The 24,367-nt window shown below is 40.8% G+C and overlaps 1 pseudogene; it reads right to left on the bottom strand.

The window, feature by feature from the left end:
- Positions 1-12,232: 12,232 nt before the first annotated feature.
- Positions 12,233-17,140, bottom strand: LOC139180421 (large ribosomal subunit protein eL24-like; annotated as a pseudogene).
- Positions 17,141-24,367: the final 7,227 nt, after the last annotated feature.

The following is a 24,367-nucleotide window of genomic DNA, read 5'->3' as shown; positions in this document are numbered from 1 at the left end:
AGAAATATCTCTGCAGAATAATGATCAAAGGACATGAACAGGCAATTAGAAGAAAAGCCTAAACCACAAATAAACATGTGAAAAGGTGTTCAATTTTACCAGGGATAGGGAAATGCAAATTAAAACCACAAAGAGATATTTCACGGACTGGTTAGGCTGTGCAGCAACTGAAATTTCTACATACACTGGGAGCCAGTGTAAAATGGGATGTGCTCTTTGCAGAGCAGACTGGCAATAGCTAATAATATTTAAGAAGAAAATACCCCCGCAATCCAGTAATTCCCTTCCTAGAAAAATCCTCCCACATGTGCTCTAAGGACAGATTTTTAAATTTCCACTGTGGCATTTTGTATAACAAAAAAGGAGGTAGAGAATTCCCTGGTGGTATAGTAGTTAGGACTCCATGCTCTCACTGCTGAGGCCCTGGGTTCAATCCCTGGTTGGGAAGCTAAAAAACCCAGAAGCCATGCAGTGCAGTCCAAAAAAAAAAAAAGGGCAGTGGGGGCGGGGGTCGGGGGGAGAGAGAAAAACAGAGACAGTTTAAATGTTCATTGTTAACCTAAAACAAAAAAATAGCCAATTATTTTTTACCAGCAAAATGGGTTTATTCAGGAGCAGCTAAGAACTGCAATTCAGGACATACAACTATGGGGAACTATATGCAAGTCCAGTAAGGCTAAGGAGAGGAAACTTACAGAGGAGAAGGAAAAGTTGGGAGGGGATGTTAAAAACAAGTTAATTGGAGGAAACAACAAGTTAATTGGAGGAAACAAGTTTGAGGGAGGGTGGCTTTTCATTGGCTGAGTTATGACAGTCTCTCATTGGCTGAGCTGTTGCCAGGCAAGGAGAAAATCTTTATTCTTCCTGCTGCTGCTGCTGCTGCTGCTGTCGCTTCAGTCGTGTCCGACTCTGTGCGACCCAATGGACTGCAGCCTACCAGGCTTCTCCGTCCATGGGATTCTCCAGGCAAGAACATTGGAGTGGGTTGCCATTTCCTTCTCCAATGCATGAAAGTGGAAAGTGAAAGTGAAGTTGCTCAATCGTGTCCGACTCTTAGCGACCCCATGGACTGCAGCCTCCCAGGCTCCTCCATCCATGGGATTTTCCAGCTGGCACTAGTAAAGTCATGCTACTTTCTGCTGGAGACACAAGGTGTATTTCTCCCTGATGGGATTTGTGTTGACTTGAGTGATACGTGTGTGAGAGGTCCTCTTCCTGACCTCCTGACCCGATAAATACCCAGGTGGGTAATATGGTAGTTCTATTTTTTTAGTTTTTTGAGGAAATTCCATACTGTTTTCTATTGTAACTGCATCAATTTACATTCACATCAACACTGCACAAGAATTCCCTTTTCTCTACATCCTTGCTAACACTTTTTATCTTTTTCACAAAAGCCATTCTAACAGGTGTGAGATGATATTGTATTGTGGCTTTGGTTTGCATTTCCCTGATGACAAGGGATATTGAACACTTTTTCCTGTATCTTTTGGCCATCTGTTTATCTTCTTTGTAAAAATGCCTGTTCAGAGCCTCTGCCCATTTAAAAAATTATATTGTTTGTTTTTCTTGCTATTGAGTTGTATGAATTCTCTATATATTTTGGATATTAGCTGCTTATGAGAGACATGATTTGCAAATATTTTCTTCCACTCAATAGGTGACCTTTTCATTTTGCTGGTGGTTTCCTTCGCTGCTCAGCAGCTTTTTATTTTGATGTGGTCTCACTTTTTGATTTCTGCTTTTGTTGGTTTTTGCTTTTAGTATCAAATCAAAAAATAAATCACTAAGACAATAGCAACGAGCCTGTTTTCTAGTAGTTTTATGCTTTCAGGTTTATATTTAAGCCTTTAATCCATTTTGAGTTAATTCTTGTGGATGGTGTAAGGTAGTGGTCTAGTTTCATTCTTTTCATGTGGCTGTCTGGTTTTCAGTTCTTAAAAGAGATCGTCCTTTCCCCATTGTATATTCTTGTCTCCTTTCTTGTAAATTAACCGACTGTAATATGTATGGGCTTATTTCTAGGTATTATGTTACATTGATCTATGTGTTGTTGTTTTTAATGCCAATACTATACTGTTTTGATTGCTATAGCATTGTAAATACAGTTTGAAATCAGGGAATATGATACCTTCAGCTTCGTTCTTCTTTCTCAAGGTTGTTTTGGCTATTTGGGGTCTTATGTGTTTCCATACAATTTTAGAATTGTTCTGGCTCCATGAAAAATGCCATTGAAATTTTGATAGGGATTGTACTGAATCTGTAGATTGCTTTGGTAATAAGGATAATTTAACTATTAATTGTTTCAATCCATGACCATGGAACATCTTTCCATTTATTTGTGTCTTCAATTTCTTTTCTCAGTGTCTTATAGTTTATAGTTTACAAGACTTTTACCTCCTTACGTATATTTATTGCTAGGTATTTTATTCTTTTTTGAAGCAATTGTAAGTGGGATTATTTTCTTAATTTCTCTAATTGCTTATTATTATTGTTGTTTTTGACTGCCCCCATGGAGCATGTGGGATCTTAGTTCCCTTGCCAGGGATTGAACCTACACCCCCTGCACTGGAAGCATGAAGTCTAACCACTGGGGCTGAGGAAAGTCCCCTGATTACTTGTTATCAGTGCACAGAAATGCAACCTGTTTCTGTTTTTTGGGTTTCTTTGGCCACACCACACAGCTTTTGGGATGTTAGTTCCCTAACCAGGCCCTTGACAGTGGAAGTGCAGAGTCTCAACCCCTGGACCACTAGGGAACTCCTGATTTCTGTATATTGATTTTGTATCTTGCAACTTTACTGAATTCATTTATTAGTTTTAACTTTTTTTGGTGGAGTCCTTGGGGTTTTCTATTTGTAGCCTTATGTCATCTGTAAATAGTGACAGTTTTACTTCTTCCTTTCCAATTTGGAAGACTTTTATTTCTTTTTCTTGCCTGATTTCTGTGGCTAGGACTTCCAATGCCATGTTGAATAAAAGTAGTGAGGATGGGCATCCTTGGCTTGTTCTTGATATTAGAGAAAAAGCATTCAGCTTTTTACCACTGAGTATAATGTAAGATATGGGTTTGTCATATATGGCTTTGCCTATGTTGAGCTATGCTCCCTCTATACTCACTGTGTTGACAGTTTTTATCATGAATGGATGTTGAATTTTGTTAAATGCTTTCTGTTCATCTATTGATATGATCATATGATTTTTATCCTTCATTTTGTTAATGTGGTGTGCCATATTGATTGATTTATGGATGTCAAATCATCCTTAAACCCTTGGAATAAATGGCACTTATCATGGTATATGATCTTCTTTAAAAGTATTTTTTTTCCTTATTAAAAAAAATTTCTTTGACTGTGCTGGGTGGCATGTGGGATCTTAGTTCTTAGACAAAGGAACAAACTTGTGCCCCCTGAAATGGAAGTATGGAGTCCTAACCACTGGACCACCAGGGAATTCTCTTTTTAAAAAGTCTTCATTTTATTTATTTTCAAATTAATTTGATCCTTTTAATTATTGTTGAATTTGGCTTATTGATATTCTGTTGAGAATTCTTCCATTCTATATTCACCAGAGATAGTGATCTGTAGTTTTCCTTTCTTGTCTTTGGTTTTGGTATTTTTCTCATTTCTTAAGGTGAAAGGTTAGGTTATTAATTTGAGATCTTTCTTCTTATTAATATAGGAACTTAAAGCCGTACATTTCCTCCAAAGCACTGCTTTCATTGCATTCCATAAGTTTTGGTATATTGGGCTTTCATTTTTATTCATCTCAAAGTATTTTGTAATTTCCCCTGTGACTTCCTTGACCTACTTGTTGTTCAAGAGAATATTTATATTTTCCACATATTTGTGAATTTCCTAAATTTCCTTCCGCTATGGATTTGTACTTTCATTTCATTGTGAAATGAAAATATGATCAGAAGCATATTTGTATGATTTCAAGCCTTTCAAATTTATTGAAAAAAATTTTATGGCCTAACATATGATCTAATACTGGAAAATATTCCATGAGCACTTGAGAAGAAAGTGTATTCTGCTATTGTTAAAGTATTTTATAGATGTGTGCAAGTTCATTTATAGTGTTGTTCAGGTCTTCATTTTACTTGATCTTCTACCTACTCTTTTCATTATAGAAAATAGGATATTAAATTCATCAACTGTAATGACTGAATTGTCTATTTTTCAATTATGACTATTTTGCTTCATGAGTTTTGGGGCTCTGATAGGTGTATATTTATAATTATTATGTCTCCTTTATATATTGGTCATTTTTTAATTATGTAATCTGCTTTGACTTTAGTAACAATTTTTATTATAAAGTCCACTTTGTCTGACAACTATATGGACATTTCAGCTCTCTTTTGGTTACTGTTTGCATGGTATGTCTTTTTCCATCCTTTTTCTTTTAACTTATCTGCACCTTTGAATCTAAAGTGTATCTCTGGTAGACAGTACATAGTTAGTTCTTTACTCTTTTGGAAAATCTTGGCCTACTGAGTGGAGTATCTAGTCCATCTACATTCAACTACCTTATAAGGTAAGCCTTGGGCTTCCCAGGTGGCTCAGTGGTAAAGAATCCACCCGCCAATGTAGGAGACTCAGGAGATGCAGGTTCGATCCCTGGGTTGGGAAGATCCCCTGGAGGAGGAACTGGCAATCCACTCCAGTATTCTTACCTGGAAAATTCCATGGACAGAGGATCCTGGCAGTCCATGGATTTGCAAAGAGTTTGACATGACTGAACAACTAAATGAGCACAATCCCACACAGGTAAGATTTACACCAGTCATTGCTATTTGTTGACTATATGTCTTATTATCATTATTTTTTATTTCTCTATTTCTCCATTACAGTCTTCTTTTCTGTTCAGTAGACATTTTCTAATGTTCCATTTTAATTTCATTTCTTCTACTATTTTTTTTGAATTATTTTCTTAGTGGTTTCCTGAAGACTGAAGATGTTTCACATCTTGAAACAATCCAGTTTGGAACTGTTCCAAGTTAATTTCAAAATTATACAAAACTTTGTTTCTACATAGCTCCAATTCCTCCCCTTCCTTTGTGCTATCATTGTCAAGCAAATACATCTTTCTATAATATATGACCGTCAACATATATTTTGAATCTTTCACAATTAGTTTATAATTAGTGCTTATGTAGTTGTCTTTTAAATCAGATTGGAGAGAAAAATGGTTACAAACAAACGATACATATATACTGTCTTTCATACATACTTATTTAGTTACCTCTTCCAATGCTCTTTATTTCTTCATGTGGATTCAAAGTATCCTCTGGTGTTCTTTCATTTCAGCCTGAAGAACTCCTATTAGTATTTTCCATTAGATAGGTGTGCTACTGACAGATTCTATCAGTTTTTGTTTATCTGAGAATGTCATGCTACTGCTAAGTTGCGTCAGTCTTGTCCGACTCTGTGCAACCCCAGAGATGGCAGCCCACCAGCCTCCCCCGTCCCTGGGATTCTCCAGGCAAGGAGACTGGAGTGGGTTGCCATTTCCTTCTCCAATGCATGAAAGTGAAAAGTGAAAGTGAAGTTCCTCAGTTGTGTCCGACCCTCAGAGACCCCATGGACTGTGCCTTCCAGGCTCCTCTGTCCATGGGATTTCCCAGGCAAGAGCACTGGAGTGGGGTGCCATTGCCTTCTCCGAGAATGTCATAATTTCACCTTAATTTTTTTTTGCTATTTTAATCTAACATTGTATTTTTTCTTACTGGGGCAAAATATACAGAACATAAAATTTATTATTTTAACCATTTTAAAGTGTACATTCTGTGGCATTAAGTATCTTTACATTATTGTGCAACTATAACCACCATCCATCTCCAGAACTTTTTCATCTTCCCCAGTTGAAACTCTGTGTCCTTTAAACACTAACTCCTCAATCCCTCTTACCCAGCCCCTAGAGAGCACCACCATTCAACTGTGTCTATGAATTTGCCTACTGTATGTACCTCATATAAGTAAAATCATACAGTGTTCTTCTGTGTCCAGTTTATCTCAGCATAATGCCTTCAAGGTTCTTCCACAGTGTGTGTCAGAATTTCATCTGTCTGTATACTACATTTTGTTGTCCATTTATCTGTTGATAGGGGCTTTCCTTGTGGTTCAGATGGTAAAGAATCCGCCTGCAATGCGGGAGACCTGCATTCGATCCCTAGGTTGGGAAGATCCCCTAGAGAAGGGATAGGCTATCCACTCCAGTATTCTGGCCTAAAGAAGTTCATGGGGTCGAAAAGCGTCAGACACGACTGAGCGACTTTCACAGCTGTTGACAGACATCTGGTTTGTTTCCACCTTCTGGCTCTTATGATTAATACTACTTGAACATTGGTATACACATATCTTGAGTTCTCTCTAATGTTTGAAGGATAATTTTGCTGGATATGCAATTCTTGACTGACAGTTTTTTCTTTTAGAACATTGACTATGTGTTCCCACTACCCTTTGGCCTCCATGGTTTCTGAAGAGATGTTAACTGTTGATTTTATTGAGGGCCTTTTGTATGTGACTGTGTATTTTCTATCATGCTATTTTCCAGGTTCGCTCTTTATTTTTTGTTTTCAACTGTTTATTATGAGTCTAGATTTGAACCTCCTTGAATTTATCCTATTTTGATTTTGTAGAGCTCTTGGTTATGTAGATTATTGAATTTTTTCTCAAATTTTGGAACTTTTGAGCCACTATTTCTTCAAATATTCTTTCTGCCCATTTCTCTCTCTCTTCTTGGAATATCCTTATGCATATGTTGATATAATTGAAGGTTTCCTACAGGTCTCTGAGATTCTGTTCTTTTTCTCCATCATTTTTCTTTCTGTTCCTTAGGTTGGATAATTTCAATTGACCTATCTTCAAGTTCTCTGATTCTTTTTTTTTTTTAATAACAACTTTATTGAGATATAATTTACATATCACACAGTTAACCCAAAGTATACAATTCAGTGGTTTTTAGTATATTCACAGAGTTCTACAACAATTACCATAATTAATTTTAGAGTCTTTTTTATCACTGAAAAATAAATCCTGTACACATTAGCAGTCACCTGTCATTTACTCCAAAGCCTCCAGCCATGGGCAACCACAAATCTATTGTCTTTCTCTGTATATTTTCATACTGTGAACATTCCATGTCTTCAATTTAAAGGATTTTGAACAATGGATTTGGCATTGTCACCATACCCAGCCCACCCCCTGCCTGAGTTGATTCGAGTTTTCCTTAATTCCCCCATCACAGAGATACAGGTTTTCTGCCCCTTCCTTTTCCTCTTCCTTTATCTGCTTTCCTATTCTTCTCATCCATTCCTTGACTTCTTTTTCCTCTTTGCTTCTCCTCTCTTATTCCTCCTCTTTGCTCCACACTTTAATTCCACTTCCCTACTCTCTCCCTTGCTCCTCCCACATCTGCTCTAGTGAGGCAACATGACTTAGTGAATACGCTCAGGTTCTGGCAGCAAGAAGATCTAAGTTTGAATCCCAGCACTGCTGTGTGAGTTTGAAGATGACTATTTGCTCACCTGTAAGATGAATTTCGGAGAAGGCAATGGCACCCCACTCCAGTACTCTTGTCTGGAAAATCCCATGGACAGAGGAGCCTGGTAGGCTGCAGTCCATGGGGTCGATAAGAGTCGGACACAGCTGAGCGACTTCACTTTCACTTTTCACTTTCATGCATTGGAGAAGGAAATGGCAACCCATTCCAGTGTTCTTGCCTGGAGAATCCCAGGGACGGGGGAGCCTGGCGGGCTGCCGTCTATGGGGTCGCACAGAGTTGGACATGACTGAAGTGACTTAGCAGCAGCAGCAGCAGCAGCAAGATAAATTTAATAACAAGGAACTAGCAGTGTTGTGGTAAGGAATAAATGAAATAATATATGCAAAGAGTATTACATGCTAAAGGCTCTATATTGAAACATTATCTTTGTTCATTAATATAATACACCATTATTTTTGCTATGAATATATTATCGTTCTTTTTTCTCACTGTTAGATATTTGTATAATTTACTATCCATTGTTTTAAAGCATCTAATTCTTCTGTTACTTAGCCTTGATCCTTTTTTCTCACTTAATGGCATATGGTCCCTGTCTCTTTATTTTTAATTTATTTTTAAAAATATTTATATTTACTTGGCTGCACAGGTATCATTTAGGCATATGGGATCTTTTAGTTGTGGCATGTGGGATCCAGTTCCCTGACCAGGCATTGAACCAGAGCCCCTTATGTTGGGAGCATGAGTCTTAGCCTTTGGACCACCAGGGAAGCCCCCCACTGTCTCTCTGTTTGTATCCCCTCTAATGTGGAGCTCCTTCAGGACAGACCATTTGTTGTTCACCATCAGATGCCAGTGAACAGTGTCCAGACATGAAAAGCACCTAAAAAACACTTGCTAAAAGCCAAATGAATGAATGAAAGAAACTCTTCCCACTCTGGGACAAAAGGACATATCCAGAAGGTCCAGGATTTCTGTTTTTGTTCTTGTTTCCCAGACCTCACAATGGGGCATCAGTGTCTCTGTTTTACTATTAGCTAAGGGCTGACTATGCTATTATTTACTAGAAGTTTAATTTAAATGAACTTGCTGCTTTACTGAAATGTAGCCAAAAGGAAACTTTTATGCCAATATCATAAGCTGAAAAGCCAGTATCACTTGTCTTTGTTCATTAACATACACATTTGAATTGTTCCAAAGTAAAAAAAAAAAAGAAATTCTTAAAGAACTATTTCAAACAAATAAAACAACCCCCCTAAAAACAGATTCCTTTCTGTATCCCCTAAAGTGATCTTGGGTACCATATTTTGGGAAATATTACTTTTCATGAAGCATTTTTCCACATCCAACACACTGGCCATTTACATGACATATGAGAATTTCTGATTTTTTCCTGTCCTCCTTCCCCAGGGTTGAAATGCTATATCCTATGAAAAATGACGTTTTTTTTCATTTCACCTAATTTGAATTTATTGGGGTCAACTTAGGATGGTACAGTGGAGCCACCAGGCTTTGCTGCCAGATACGCATTCTGCTGCCCTTGGGGGCTTGGCCCTTGATTGTTCTTATTTCACTGCACTCCTCTGTTGCTCACCCCTGGGTGAAGTTGCCATGACCTGCCTCTGAGCACATGAGATTTTTAAGATTTCTAAATCTAATTACCCAAAAAGATCAAGATAAGGACTCAGATGAATACTTGGGCTCACTGGGGGGAACATTCATTATTATGTACCATGCCATTGTTTCCAATTAGCCCTGGATTTGTGTTTTATGTTATGGAACATAAAGTATCTCTAAACATGCTAAGAGAATTTTTTCTTGTAAAATATCCTTCATAATTATATCATTGCTGCTGATTTATAATTTCCATTATGCACAAGTTTGCTGAGAGGTTCATAACTCTGCTTTAGTTTCCATAAAGTGCCTTTTTGGCAGGTGGATTGTTGAATTGGATGCAAATCCTATCTCTATATTAAGTGAAAACTTGTTAAGTCACTTTATTTAGATCAAGGAGAGATTTTGATCTGTTTTTGGAGAGGGTACAGACACTTTTTGATCTCTCCACTTCTGACAGTTATAGAAGGCTGTTTTACAAAGAGAAACTCAGGAGGTTTGCGTTCATCCACAGGAATAAGTAATGCTGAACACTGGAAGGCCCTCCTCCTTCTGGGATGCAGAGGAGCAGAACTGCTGGGCCACAGGGAGCTTAGCACCTGTTCTCCTGTGCTCTGCCAGGGAAGAGATGAAGCCTGCCTGTAACTGTGTCCTCTACCTGGGGTCCTGCCCTTCATTCTGTCCCCACTCCCTGGCCCCGGTCACCATAGTTCAGTTCTGGCATGGAATGGCCACAGCATCATTAGTTCTCGCCTCTTGCATAATTTGTTTGGAAAATCTCTGAGGTCTTTGTGAGAGGGACAGGGCCTCTGGCCAATCAAAGTGTCTGGTTACTCTGCCAGTGTCCCAAACTGGCAAGTGACTATGGCAAATAAAACAGTCACTAATCATGAAATATAAAATCTAAACATTCCATCCAGGGAATCCCCCAGAAGTCCAGTGGTTAGGAATCCATGCTCTCACTGCCGAGGGCCCAGGTTCAATCCCTGGTTAGGGAACTAAGATCCCATAAGCCATGAGACATGATTTAAAAAAAAAAAATAAATAAATAAATAAATAAATTAAAATTCCTTCCAGACTTTGAAAGACTACGAGCCAGAAAGTTTTTTTTTTTTTTAGGGGGCCAGTGATGTCAATGATAAAAGTGGTTTTCTGCTTTCCTCATGTAGGTCTTAAGTGGGTGAGAAGGGGAGGGTGGCTCTGACACCTTCTATTTGCATCTGTCCTTTTGAGCACTTTTGTTCCTGGTGACAGCAGCTCAGTGACCACACAAAAGAGCAGAGATACTGCCTGTGATCTGAGTCGTACATCTGTGCTCACATTTTGGTGTTTACACAGAGTAATTTCTATGAAGAAGAATTCGCACATTCCTCATTAACACACTAGTGATTCCTTCTTCCAACTCTAGATGCCAATGACCCATGTTTCAGGAGGCTGTGTTTACCTGGGCTGGTGCCTTTTGTCATTCTGTTTCATCTTCCTGGAAAATCCACTCCCTGTTTCAACTGCACATCTCAGACACCGTCTTTTTCAGGTTGGTTTTCCATCTCTCCCTACTTTAAACACCCATAGCACTCTGTGAGTCTCTTGTAGCGCTTCCCTGACTCTGATACTGGGGTTCTGTGTGGCCTGCGGTCTCTCCCCACTGGGCTGCTGTGTGCACCCTGCAAACAGGACCCGTGTCCTCTCACATCCTGTATCGCAACCCCCATCTCCTCCCCCAGAAGGCTGAGTACATTATTTGTTGAATTAAGCCAAATTGCATCTATCTTTGTTTTCCTGTTTTCTATTTTTTTCCTCCATTTGAAACCTTAGCTTCAGTCGTCACTAGTTCCTGGATATACCTTCTCTTTCTCCTCTTCTACCTCTTCATTTGTTGAGCATTTAATCTTGTACCTTCTAAGTGTCAGGCACTGGGCTAGGCACTGGGGGGGTGCAGAGGAGACAGTGTTACAGTGAACAAAACACTGTTTCAGGCGCCAAGGAGCCCTGGTCCAAGGAGAGGGATGGGGGTGTGCAGAGGCAGACTTCAAGAGGGCTGAAGGTGCAATGGAGAGAAGCCAGGGAGGGTTTCTCAGGGTGCCATGTCTAAGCTGAGACCCTCTGGCATGCTCATGTATTCCCTCTGCCTGGACATACCCTTTAACCCCGGGACCAAATCCATATGGCTGCCCTCCTCTTCATACCCTTGTCCTGGACGTGCCCTCCTGGTCCTCTGACATCTTGATGTCTCTTTTCATTGTCTGAGGCCATTGGCATTTGTCCTTGACATTTTCCCCTCATTCTTCCTGGCTTGGTTCTCAGCTCAATGCAGATGACTTTGAACCTATGTCTCTCAGCCTGCTGGATCCAGCCCTCTGGAAATTCTGCTTTCTCAAACTTTGGCACATTTAGAACATGGTATTTTCCTTTTGAATCCCAGTTCCTGAGACATTCAGAGGTTTTGGGCTGGAGCTGGGGAGAATGCAGGCTTTTTTTTTTTTTTTTGTCTTTTTACATAACCTGCTACAAAGTTTGCCCTCGTCATGTTCTCCTTCTTAGACGTTCTTAGTGGTAGCAGAAGTACAATGGCTGGGCTCAAGCATTGAATTATGAGTATGAGACCCTTCCAAGATGTTATGTGACTGGTAATGTTTCTGACAACAGCTGTTTTCCCAGACCGGGCCCTAGAATGAGGACGTGTGGGGCAGTAGCCCCAGCCAGCTCATGATAGACCTGTAGATGGAGTGGAAATAACCTTGTTGTTATAAACTACTGAGATTTGGGTTGTTGGCAACATACCTTATCCTGACTAGCACCCTGCTATGTGGAGTGAAGTCATATTTAGCACCTTTTCTATTTCAAGCATGCATTTGGGTTTTATAATAGCTCCCATATCCATGTCCACAAACTGTGTAGATGAAATTCCCTAAAGCAATAAGTTTCTCTTTAAACAATGGTTGAAAATATATACACATTGATGTCACTTGTTTTACACAATCCCTAGCTCAGTTGGTAAAGAATCCACCTGCACTGCAGGAGATCCTGGTTCAATTCCTGGGTCGGGAAGATCCCTGGAGAAGGGATAGGCTACCCACTCCAGTGTTCTTGGACTTCCCTTGTGGCTCAGCTGGTGAAGAATCTGCCTGCAATGCAGGAGACCTGGGTTTGATCCCTGGGTTGGGAAGATCCCCTGGAGAAGGGAAAGGCTACCCACTCCAGTATTCTGACCTGGAGAATTCCACGACAGTCCATGGAGTGGCAAAGACTCTGACATGACTGAGCAACTTTCACTAACCTGTGTGAGGGGCTTCCCAGGTGGCACTAGTGGTAAAGAACCCGCCTGCCAATGCAGGAGACAAAGAGATATGGGTCCGATCCCTGGGTTGGGAAGATCCTCTGAAGGAGGGCATGGCAACCCACTCCAGTATTCTTGCCTGGAGAATCCCATGGACAGAGGAGCCTGGAGAGCTACAGTCCATAGGGTCAGAAAGAGTCAGACATGACTGAAGCAATTTAGCACAAAAGCACGCAACCTGTGTGAAATCAGAACAGGTTCCACACTTAATGAGTAAATGCATTAGGCAGGAGCCACACTTACTGTCGAGTTTGCCTTAAACTGCAGCTGTCTCTGCTGTCACACCACACACTGCATCCCATGCGCTGTTCTGAGTCTGCATCCATAGCACACGGAACTGGGCGGCAGCCTCAGGCTTTTTCGTGTCTGCTGTCACTCACTTTGACAAGTCAGAGTGGTGTTTCCACCGGTGTCAGCCCCTCCAATCTCTCTCATTCCTGTTCCAACCTGCCACCAGGTCCAACCTGCCACCAGAGTTCCAAGTCAGAAGAGCTCCTAATGGTCACACCTCTCAAAACTCCAAGACAGAGAAAGGGAAACCAGGTGGGCCCACTTCTAAGTGGCAGAGGACAGACACCTCGATTCCAGCCAAGGTCCGTCCTTGCAGATCCTGTTCCCTCAGCCCTGGAGACTGCTTCCTTTGCCTGAGGCCGGGTGGCTGACATCCCATCTTCAGGGCTAGTCTTCCTACTGCGTAACCCAGCCCCTGAGATTTAAAACTGCAACCAGCTCCTCTCACCTCTCTTAACTCTGCATCTTCCTCGCCTAACATCTTGCTCCATAGCACTTAGTTCCTTATCACATCCATCAGTCAGTCCAGTCGCTCAGTCATGTCTGATTCAGTCACCATTTACTAATTATTGTGTTTATTCTTTTTGTTCCTCCACAAAAGCACTGACATTTTTGTCTTTTGCGGGGAGGGTCAGTCTTTATTCGAAGTAAACAGAACAGTGGCTGGCACACAAAAAAAGATGCTTACTGAATATTTGTTGACTGAAATGAACAGGGTAGAGCCAGGTGCCTGTGATTTTGACAGGATCCCTGAGTGAGTCCAAGCAGAGTAGGGTAGAGAACCACTGTCCCATAGACCCTAGTTCACTGCTGATGTGTAGTAGTTCTTGCTCTTTTCTTGACAAGGACCTAAGTGGCCAAGCACGTTCTGGCTTATTCCTGCTTGTCAAGGACAGCATTCCTCCCACAGCTTTGGCAGAGCAAGCAAAGACAGTTGGTGCTATGGGAGCCCGTGATGACTGCTTTTCCCAGTGCTTGTATTCTAAACGGACACATACCGAAAAAGAACAGATCATGGTGACACAGAATAACTCTTAGTGACTAGTAAGTTTGGAATGAAAGTAGAGAATGCATTTTTTTCTCCTAGTTAAATTTTTGGAGCAGAGGTCTCCCTGGCTTCCTGAGGCTGTCAGGAGAGCTTCTGATACCTGTTGTAGTATTGCTCTTGTCCCAAGCATCTGAGTAGCGACAAGGAGACACAGTGCCATGACATCATCTGTCCTTTGCAAGAGAAGACACATCATAGTTGGCAAGCACGTAGACTCTATTTATAAAAACACTTTACTTAGATATGATTGCCATGTAAAAAAAGCTGTACCTACTGATGTATACAACTCAGTGAGTTTGGAGATAAATATACACCCCTAAAACCATCACAACAATCTAAGCCATAGGCATATTCATCACTTCCCAAAGTTTCCTCTCACCCCCCTTATTTTTTTATTATTATTATTTTTGTGGTAAGAACACTTAATGTAAGATCTATCCTCTCAGCAGTTTTTGAGTAAAATATTGTCAGCAGCAGGCACTGTGTTGTGTGGATTTCCAGAACTTATCTTCATAACTGAAACTTTGTAACCTTTGACCATCGCTTCCCTATTTACCCCTCTTTCCAGCCCCTGGCAAACACCGTTTGACTCTGTGCTGGCTTAGATGGTACAGAACCCAGCTGCAATGCAGGAGACCCAGGTTCAATCCCTAGGTCAGGAAGATCCCCTGGAGAAGGGAATGGCTACCCACTCCAGTGTTCTTGCCTGGACAAGTCCATGGACAGAGGAGCCTGGCGGGCTACAGAGCAGGGGTCACAAAGAGTTGGACACGACTGAGTGACTAACACTTTAACTTCTACGAGTTTGGCCTTCTTAGATTTCACGTATAAGTGATACTATATGGTATTTGTCTTCCTCTGTTAGGATTATTGGGGAAGGCAATGGCAACCCACTCCAGTACTCTTGCCTGGAAAATCCCATAGTTGGAGGAGCCTGGTGGGCTGCAGTCCATGGGGTCGCCAAGAGTCAGACACGACTGAGCAACTTCACTTTGACTTTTCACTTTCACGCATTGGAGAAGGAAATGGCAACCCACTCCAGTGTTCTTGCCTGGAGAATCCCAGGGACGGGGGAGCCTAGTGGGCTGCCGTCTATGGGGTCGCACAGAGTCGGACACGACTGAAGCGACTCAGCAGCAGCAGCAGTTGGGCTTATTTCACTTACCATAATGTTGTCATAAATGGCTCCCTTTCTTTCTTTTTTAAAGGGTGAATAATATTCCTTCAGCTGTATATACCACGTTTACTAATCTATTCATCCATTGATGGACATTTAGGTTGGTTTCATATCTTGGCTCTCGTGAATAATGTCGTAATGAACGTGAAAGTGCAGGTATCTCTGAGATGCACATAGACTCTGAAGAAAACTTTAAATTCTTTTTAATGTTTTTAAAGAGTACCATTTGTTCATATTTTGGGGTCTGATTTGTACTAGTCTTGTGTATTTTTAATCTGTTTTCCACATTCATTCCTTGTGTGTGTGTGTCCTTAGTCACCCATTTGTGCCCGACTCTTCACAATCCCATGGACTGTAACCCGCCAGGCTCCTCTGTCCATGGGGATTCTCCAGGCAAGAACACTGGAGTGGGTTTCCATGCCCTCCTCCAAGGGATCTTCCCAACCTAGGGATTGAACCCAGATATAGGCGGAATCATCTCTACCATCTGAACCACCAGGAAAGCCCAAGAATACTGGAATGGGTAGCCTATCCCTTCTCCAGAGGATCTTCCTGACCCAGGAATCGAACTGGTGTCTCTGGCATTGCAGGTGGATTCTTTACCAGCTGAGCTATTAGGGAAGCCCATATTCATTCCTTATTTTTTCTTTAATCAATAGACAATTTTTTAGAGCAGTTTTAGATTTATACTAAATTCAGCAGATAGTAGGGAAAGTTCCCATATATGCTTTTCCAGCACACACAGTTTCCCTTATAATTAGCCTCTTGCATTAATGTGGTATAATTGCTAAAACTGATAAATCAGTATTGATACATTATTATAAACTGAAGTGCATAAATTACATTAAGGTTCATGCTTTATGTCGTATATTTTCTATGGGTTTTGACAAATGCATAATATCATGCATCTACTATTATGCTATCATAGAGAATAATTTTACTGCCTTAAGAATCTCCTGTGCCCCACTCATTTCTTTTCTCCCTTCCATCCCCAAACTCCCGGCCACCACTGATCTTTTTACTGTCTCTATGTGTGGCAGTGAAGCTACTCAGTTGTGTTCGACTCTTTTGTGACCCCAGAACTGTAGCCTGCCAGGCTCCTCCATCCATGGGCTTTTCCAGGCAAGAATACTGGAGGGGTTTGCCATTTCCTTCTCCAGGGAATCTTCCTGACCTAGGGATCGAACCCGGGTCTCCCACACTGCGGGCAGACTCTATCATCTGAGCCACCAGGGAAGTCCCTACTGTCTCTACAGTTTTGCCTTTCTCGTAATGTCAAATAACTGGAATCATATACTGTGGTGCCGTCTCCAACTGGCTTCCCTTACTTAGCACTCTGTATCTCAGGTTGTTTCATGCTTTTTTTTTGAGGCTTGATCAGTCATTTCTTTTTATCACTGAATACTATTCCATTTTACAGATTACCGTAATTTATCTGCTCACCTTTTGAAGGATACCTTGGTTGCTTTCAGCTTTTAGCAATTATGAATAGAGTTGCTATAAACATTCATGTGCATAGTCTTACCATACTATCCAGCAGTCACACTCCAAGGTATTTAACCTCGTGAGTTAAAAACTAATTTCTGCAGATTTCTGTGCAGACATTAGTTTTTTTTTTTTTTTTTTTTTTAATAGTCAGATCTTTATTTAAAAATCCACTCTGCCAACTTAGCGTTTTCCACCAACTCAAGGAGCAGAAACCTTCACAGGCTTCACAATTTTTTGCTTAGGTGCTGCCTTTGTGGGAGCCTTTGCAGCAGCCATCGCTGTCTTTTTAGATGCTTGCTTAGCCTTTTTTGCTTCCTTGGCAGCCCTGATAACGTGTTTTCGTTGAGCCTTCCTAACTTCAGGTTTCTGATTCCTCTTGGCCATTATATCAGCAAGAGAAGCACCAGTTATGGCCCTTTGGAATTTGACTGCACGGCGAGTTCTTTTTTTTTTAAATTTCTTCCGACTGTCCCTTTCTGTGTTTTCTTCTGTAGAGGACAGTCCAGTTGATCTGATGAGGATTCCTCTTGGAAAGGAATGCCGACTCACATTTTGCATTAAGAAACTGGAAAACCTTCCCGTCGGTCCGGGCGTAGCGCCTCCCGTGTCCTGGGTAGGTCTTGTACCCGCTGAGACTGCACAGCTCGACCTTCATGGCTGCAGTGGTGGGCCAGACATTAGTTTTTAACTCCTGAGGTTAAATACCTTGGAGTGTGACTGCTGGATAGTATGGTGAGACTATGTTTAGCTTTGTAAGAAAATGTCAAACTGTATTCCCAAGTGGCTATACCATTTTGCATTCCCACCAACAATGAATCACAGTTCTTGTTTCCCCACCTCCTTGTTAGCATAGCATTTAACACTGTCTGTTCTTTGGATTTTGGTCATTTTTAAAGGTGTGGAGTTAATTTGCACTCTCTAGTGACATGATATTAAGCATCTTTTCACATGCTTATTTATCATTTGCATAACTTATTTGGTGAGGATCTGTTCAGATCCTTTGATCATTTTTAAACTCAGTTGTTTGTTTTCTTATTGTTGAGTTTTAAGAGCTCTTTGCATATTCTGGATATAATCCCATTCTAGGTATGCATTTTAAAGCTGTTAAAATATAACAACTTTATTGAGATATAATTTGCAAACTTTACAATTCAACCTTTTAAAGTGTGTAATTTAATTGTTTAATATATTTAGAATTGTGCAAACATAACCACAACCAATTTTAGAACATCATCACCTCAAGAAAAAACCCATGACTATTAGCAGTCACTCCCCATTTCCCCCCAACACCTCTACCCTTAGGCAACCACTGCTTTACTTTCTGTTTCTGTAGAGTTGCCTATTCTGGACATTGCATGTAAATAAAATCATATAATAGGTGATGTTCTGTGAATGGCCTCTCTTATTTAGCATAATTTTTAAGGTTCATCTGTGTTATAGGTTTTATCAATACTTTACTTCTTTATATGGCTGAATAATATTCAATTGTATGTGTGTATCATATTTTGTTTATCATTCATCAGTTGATGGATATTTAGGTTTTTCCCACTTTTTGACTATTATGAATAAAATTGCTGTGGACATTTGTATACAACTTTTTGTGTAGACATATGTTTTCATCTCTCTTGAATATATACCTAAGAGTGTAACTTCTGGATCATATATGGTAACACTGTGTTTAACTTTCTGAGGAAATGCCAACTGTTTTCCAAAATGGCAGCACAATTTAATGTACCACTATCAACATGTGAAGATTTCCATTTCTCCATATTCTTGTCAACACTTATTACTGCCCATCTTTTTATTAAGGTCATCTTAGCGAGTGTGAAGTGGTATCTCACTGTGATTTTGATTTGCATTTCCTAATGACTAATGATGTTGAGTATCTTTTCATGTATTTATTCGCCATTTGTATGTCTTTTCTGGAGAATTATTCTCTGTCCATTTTTAAGCTGAGTTGTTTTTCTTTTTGTTATTTAGCTATAAGAGTTATTTATATATTCTGGAAACTAGACCATTATCAGATCTACAACTTGGAAACATTTTTTCTCACTTGCTGCATTGTCTTCTTACTTTCTCTTTGAATCACAAAAGTTTTTAATTTTGAAGAAGTCTAATTTGTCAATTTTCCTTTTGTTGCTTCTGCCTAACCCAAAGTCTTAAAGATTAACACCTATGTTTTATTATCAGAGATTTATAGTTTTAAACTTTACATTTAGGTCAGTGATCAATTTTGAGTTAATTTTTACACGTGGTGCATGAGAGGAAGGGGTTCCGTTTCATTCTTTTAGATGTGAATATCCAGTAACCCCAGGGTCATCTGTTGAAATGACAGCATGTAGACTCTTAATGAAAAAGCGAATGTTACATTCGAAAGAGGCAGAAGAAAACGTAGCCAGTCCTTCTGACTTCATGTTTTCCTTTGGGGCCACCAAAGTGATGGTGAGTCACTCTGGTGATGAATAGTCACTCTGAAGTCAAGTGCTATGGTGGCCATGACCAACTGACCCCATCTTTCAAGGCTCATCTCCTCTATTTCACACCAATTTCCTTCATCTTCTGGCGCACTCAGAACAGAACAGAATCTCCATGAAAGGTCCTGATAGGTCTAGCCTGACCCAGTCTTTGAGTATTTCTCATGGAATCCTGGATCAACTGCTGCCCTCTCTCTGTTTAGATACCTCCTAGTAAGAGGAAACTCACTGGTTTCTAAGTTACAAAGTGCAACTGGTGGATGGCTTGATAATGATAATAATAGCAACACCAACACCAACAACTATTTTTTAAGCCCTTTAATTTTGATGATACATCATAGTTTAATTCTTCTAACAACCACTCTCTTGTTTTCCTGTTGCAGCAACCCTGGAAGCAATGGTTGGAAATGGTGGAGCGATAAGGTGAGAGGTGTCTGAATGCCTAAATTCACTGCAGGGCAAATAGCTACTTTGGCCTGCATTTAACCTTGCGTGAGCAAGATACAAACTTCCTGTTAGGCCTCTGAGACTTCAAGGTTGGTTTGTTCTTGTAGTGTAGACTAATCCCATCCTGAGCGTTAAAGCTGAGTACTGTAACTGCTTCCATTTATTTTCCTCTTGATAAGAGTTCTGCCTTCTAGGGTTATACAGGTGTACACAAGCATATGCCACGTAATCTCAGTTTCTGATACTTGCCATGTTGTTTTATTTGTTATTGTCTCCTGTGTGCTGATCTCATGGCACTGATTAGTTATAATCTCCTTAGCAGGTCAGAGATTATGTTTTATATTTCTTCTTTATCCTGGCTGCTCTAGGCACAAAATTAGTGCTAAAGCAGTGCTAGTTAACTGTTGAATCTGTATTACCCATGAAAAACTATTTATATTTACTCTGGCTTTTAAAGGTTAATATTAATTAGACTTTTAAATTCAGTTGAAGGCTTTATTCTATTTATAAGTCTAGCACATTTTAGTGATTACTTTAAAAATAATAATTTGGCCCCATTTATAGATTCCATTAAATACTTTGAACTATTTAAAACAGCATTTATAAATGTAATATACTCTATTTCCTTTTAAAAGTACTTCAATTATTTAACTGATAAACCCTTCCAAGTACCTAAGTAATTTTTATAAATCTAATAAATTAAACAAATAGATATGGTGAACTTAATTCTTCTGAAATGTTTCACTACTATATATAAACTTGGTAATATTTCTACTTAAAAATTATAAATCTAATCAATTACCTGATTACACATTTTTAATACAAACACAAATTTATAGAAAATTTGAAAGTACAATTTAAAGAACTTTTTTCCAAACCATTTGAGAGTAAGTTGCCAATCTGATGCCCCATCACTTCTGAATATTTAGTGTGTGTTTTTCTACAAACAAGGACATTCTCCTGTGTAACACAACAGAGCCATTAAAATCAGGAAATGAACACTAATATATTCACCATTAACTCCTCAGACTTCAAAAGAATTTTGTCCATAGTCCTAATGATGTCCTTTATAGCACACAAATCAAACTCAGAATCATGTGTTCACTGCTAGCCCTAGAATCATTTCTTCCTCCAAGAAGCCATGGAAAAAGTAGTGTTTAGAAGCCAAGATCTGGGCCTTAGGCGAGCTCTGTGCCACTGGGGTGATGCTGCTCTGGGTCCTTGCAGTAGATAGAAATAGAGGGAATTCTAGCTTCCATTACATTTAATATGTTTCTCTATTTGACTCATACCTAAGTACACAATTAATCTTTCCCACCTGGGCTACCTCTTCTGTTCTCTGCTGAGATTCTGACGCTCTACCCTGAGCTTCTCCTGCAGGGCTCCCCGCTCATCCTGCTGGGGCTCTGATGCTCTGCCTTGGGCCGCTGCAGCCCCTCACTCTTTCTGAAAGCACGACCAATTCTCATTCGAGGTAGCTGTGCCCTATAACGTTGGCACAAACACTGAATTAGTGAACCAGTCTTCAGGGAAATACAGAATTAGGTTCCCGAGAGCCTCTGGTCATAATGGGTTGTCACCTGATCCATACATACCTAGTTTTATGTGTATTTCTGTTTAAAGTACTTTATTTAATAGATACTGTTGATTCACTAACATTGAACTCACAACCAATGGCACTATAATCCACTCCTGCATGAAATTTATCTTCATGTTTTCTCTGTGAGGCACATCAGAGCCTTCTTGCTCTCAGGAAGAGTGGACAGCACTTCAGCACTACACTTGAGGAACCGACCATTTTAAAAAGAGAAAACAGCAACCAAAGGGGTAAAAATGGAAGAAGTTGGCACTTAATACAACCAGAAAGGACACTTATTTAGAGTTGAAGCTGAAACGAGGAGGCATCACACTAGCTTGTTCAGCCTCAGCTGAGAAGGTGAGCTTGTGGTGACTCAGACTTTTCACCTTTGTAACCACTCGCCCAGGCTCACAGGAGCCAGCTGCACAAGCACTTCCCAACCCCACATTCTGAGCCTCCACCAAGTAGTTTGAAATTGACCATGGTGAGTGTATTTACACCACAGAAATCTGCAAATGCTACAAGCCAGGGCTTTTTTTTGAGAACTGGTTGTTCAGCTTTAACCATCACACCATGGCTGGAACCCCATTTATAGCTGCTATACCGATAACTTCAAAACCCCAAAAGGGACAACTCATGTAGCCAGAGACCCTTCCATCCCCTACTCACAAAAGTCTCCAACCCTTCTATCACTTGTGCGGATACTGCCTTTCTTTGTCTCTAAAGAGTGGTCTCCAACCTTTTTGGCACCAGGGACCAACTTTGTGGAAGGCAATCTTTCTAGGGACTGGGGATGGGGGGGATGGTTTCAGGATACTTCAAAGGCATTATGCTTATAGTGCACTTTAGTCTAATCTAATGCTGTTGCTGATCTGACCAGAGGTACTGACTGGTCCACGGTCCAGAGGTTGGGGACCCTGTCTTAAAATATGTAACTTTTGGAATTCCCTGGTGGTCTAGTGGTTAGGGGCCTTCCCTGGTGGCTCAGATGGTAAAGAATCCGCCTGTAATGTAGGAGACCCTGGTTCGATTCCTGGGTCGGGAAGATCCCTGGAGAAGGGATGGGCTACCCACTCCTGTATTCTTGGGCTTTCCTGGCGGCTCAGCTGGTAAAGAATCTGCCTGCAATGCGGGAGACCTGGGTTCAATTCCTGGGTTGGAAAGATCCCCAGTATTCTTGCCTGGAGAATTTCCATGGATTCTCCTCCCCCAGAGGGGCCTGGTGGGGTACACCCCATGGGGTTGCAAAGAGTCAGACATGATTGAGTGACTAAGCACAGCACAGCACAGCCAGTGCTTAGGACTTCACGCTTCCCACTTCAGGGGGCACGGGTTTGATCTCTGTCCGGGAACTAAGATCCTATATACCGCACGGTTTGGGGAAAAAAAAAAAAGTAACCTCAACTCTAAAGATTTACTTTGATGGATTCCCGTCTTCTTTCACCTTCCTAGGACTGTGCAACTCTTACAACAACGGAAATAAAATCTGATTGAGTCTAGGCCATTTTTCTCAGCTTTGTCCCATTCAGTCATGACCTTCAGGTCATTCTACTTCCCCACCCTCCTTTCCCCAGCATCCAGCCCGAAATCCTCATGTTATAAACTTTCCTCATTTCTTTTTTCCTGTTTAGGATCCAGATGAAGGCTCCTTTTGCAGACAAGCCCCCTGGCTTGACAGCTTGGAGCACAGGCAGCCCCTCCCCCATCTGCAGGTCTCCTTAAGCAGAGTGAGCCAGTTCCCTTAACACCTGGCACCAGCATGTGGACAAAGAACTCATGCTGTTGTGCTGAGCCTGGTGACTTAGGCTGTAAAACTGTAGTCCAAGTTGTTAAACCCAGATTCAGGTAGACAGCCAAACAGGGCCAAGGCTGCCCTGAATCTGGGTTTTGGCAGACAGAGCAGTTTCCCCATCTGTGGAGCCTTAGTGTGGCCTTTCTCTCTAGGAGGCAATGCCAGTATAATTTATTGGGCCATAATTGTTGAAAGGAACAGTCCTTCAGGCCATTCATTCAGGCCAAAAATGTTTCTTTATTGAGCATTCTCAGTGTTCTCAGCCTTGTGCTATGTGGGGCGCGCATGCGTGTGTGTGTGTGTTGAGGGGAGACTCACAAAAAAAGGCCAAAATCCAGTCCCTCTTCTGTAGCTTACCAGTCAAGCAACAACAGAAAGCAGAACATGCTAAGGCCAGGTAAGTGGTAGAAACAGTAAATGCTAAAGAATTTAAAACAAGAACTTCTCACAGTAGACTTGAATTTCACAGGGTTTTAAGGATGAATGGGATTTAGTCAGTGAATGGCAAGGTGAGGGCTTCTTACCTGGGAGATGAGCTCATAGAATGAGTACAAAAGGTCCTGGGACACATCCAGGGAGTGGCAAGTTGTAGGCAGAGAGTTCCTAAGGTGAAGGCCCCTGGGGAAGTTCTCCCGATGGAAGAGCTGAAGCTGTGGGCAGACAGGAGGTGGGAGAGAACCTTAAATCACAGGCAAAGGAGTGTGAACTCCATTCTGCAAGAAAGAGGAAACGTTGACAGTTTTCAAGGAGAGGAACAGCATGATCTGGTGTGTGTCATATGGAGGCAAAATTGAGATTTCAACTCTCACCATTGGAGCTATTTTCTCTAAGAGGAGCTTTAGCAATATGCCAAGGTTTCCAGGCTGAGGGGGTCACGAGTGAAGGACAAAGGCTGGAGATATTTCCAACTTCCAACTGTGCTCACTGGGTTGTTCTTCCTGTCCAGTCACTACCTATAGAATGTGTCAGATATAATAATGTGATTCATATCAATAACAAAGTACTAAGTATATAACTGTAAAAGTAATAAATGTAGGTAAAATTCATTGAACAATTCCTATGTGCTAGACCCTGAGCTAAGCATCCTATAGGTATGATTTTGTAAAGTACTCATGTTAACTCGCTTTAGTAGACACTATCATCCTCATTTTACTTAGAGAAAACTAAAGCACAGAGAAGTGAAGGAATTTGCCCAACGTCACACAGCCAGGAAGTAGACGGGGAAAGATGAGATCCCAGCAGTGCCTGGACTCTGCCTACACTGTACGTATTCACTTCTGAAATGAAACACTTCCTCTATGGAGCAGTCCCCAGGGTATCTGGGCAAGATGGCAAGTGAGGGCTGGATATCAATCCAGGTAGATGACTTAATAAGTGGCTGAAGGACCAGGTTCAGAGGGGGCTGGGGAATGAATTCAGAATGCCTCAGAGGGTAGTTTCTAGTGATGTCACAGCCTCTAACTGTTCAATTACTTTAGTGTGGAATTAATTAATTGATTGCAAACGGATGGCCCACAGGACACTTGTTCTATAGATACTTGTATCCCATATGCTGGTAAAAAATAGAGTCTGTGTTTTGAAATCAGTAGACTTTAAAAAAAAAAATCCAGAATTCCA

Source organism: Bos indicus, chromosome 28 (genome assembly GCF_029378745.1).
Source record: "Bos indicus isolate NIAB-ARS_2022 breed Sahiwal x Tharparkar chromosome 28, NIAB-ARS_B.indTharparkar_mat_pri_1.0, whole genome shotgun sequence".
NCBI lineage: Eukaryota > Metazoa > Chordata > Mammalia > Artiodactyla > Bovidae > Bos > Bos indicus.
The sequence above is the reverse complement of the archived record's forward strand: the minus strand, read 5'-3'. Positions and strand labels throughout refer to the sequence as shown.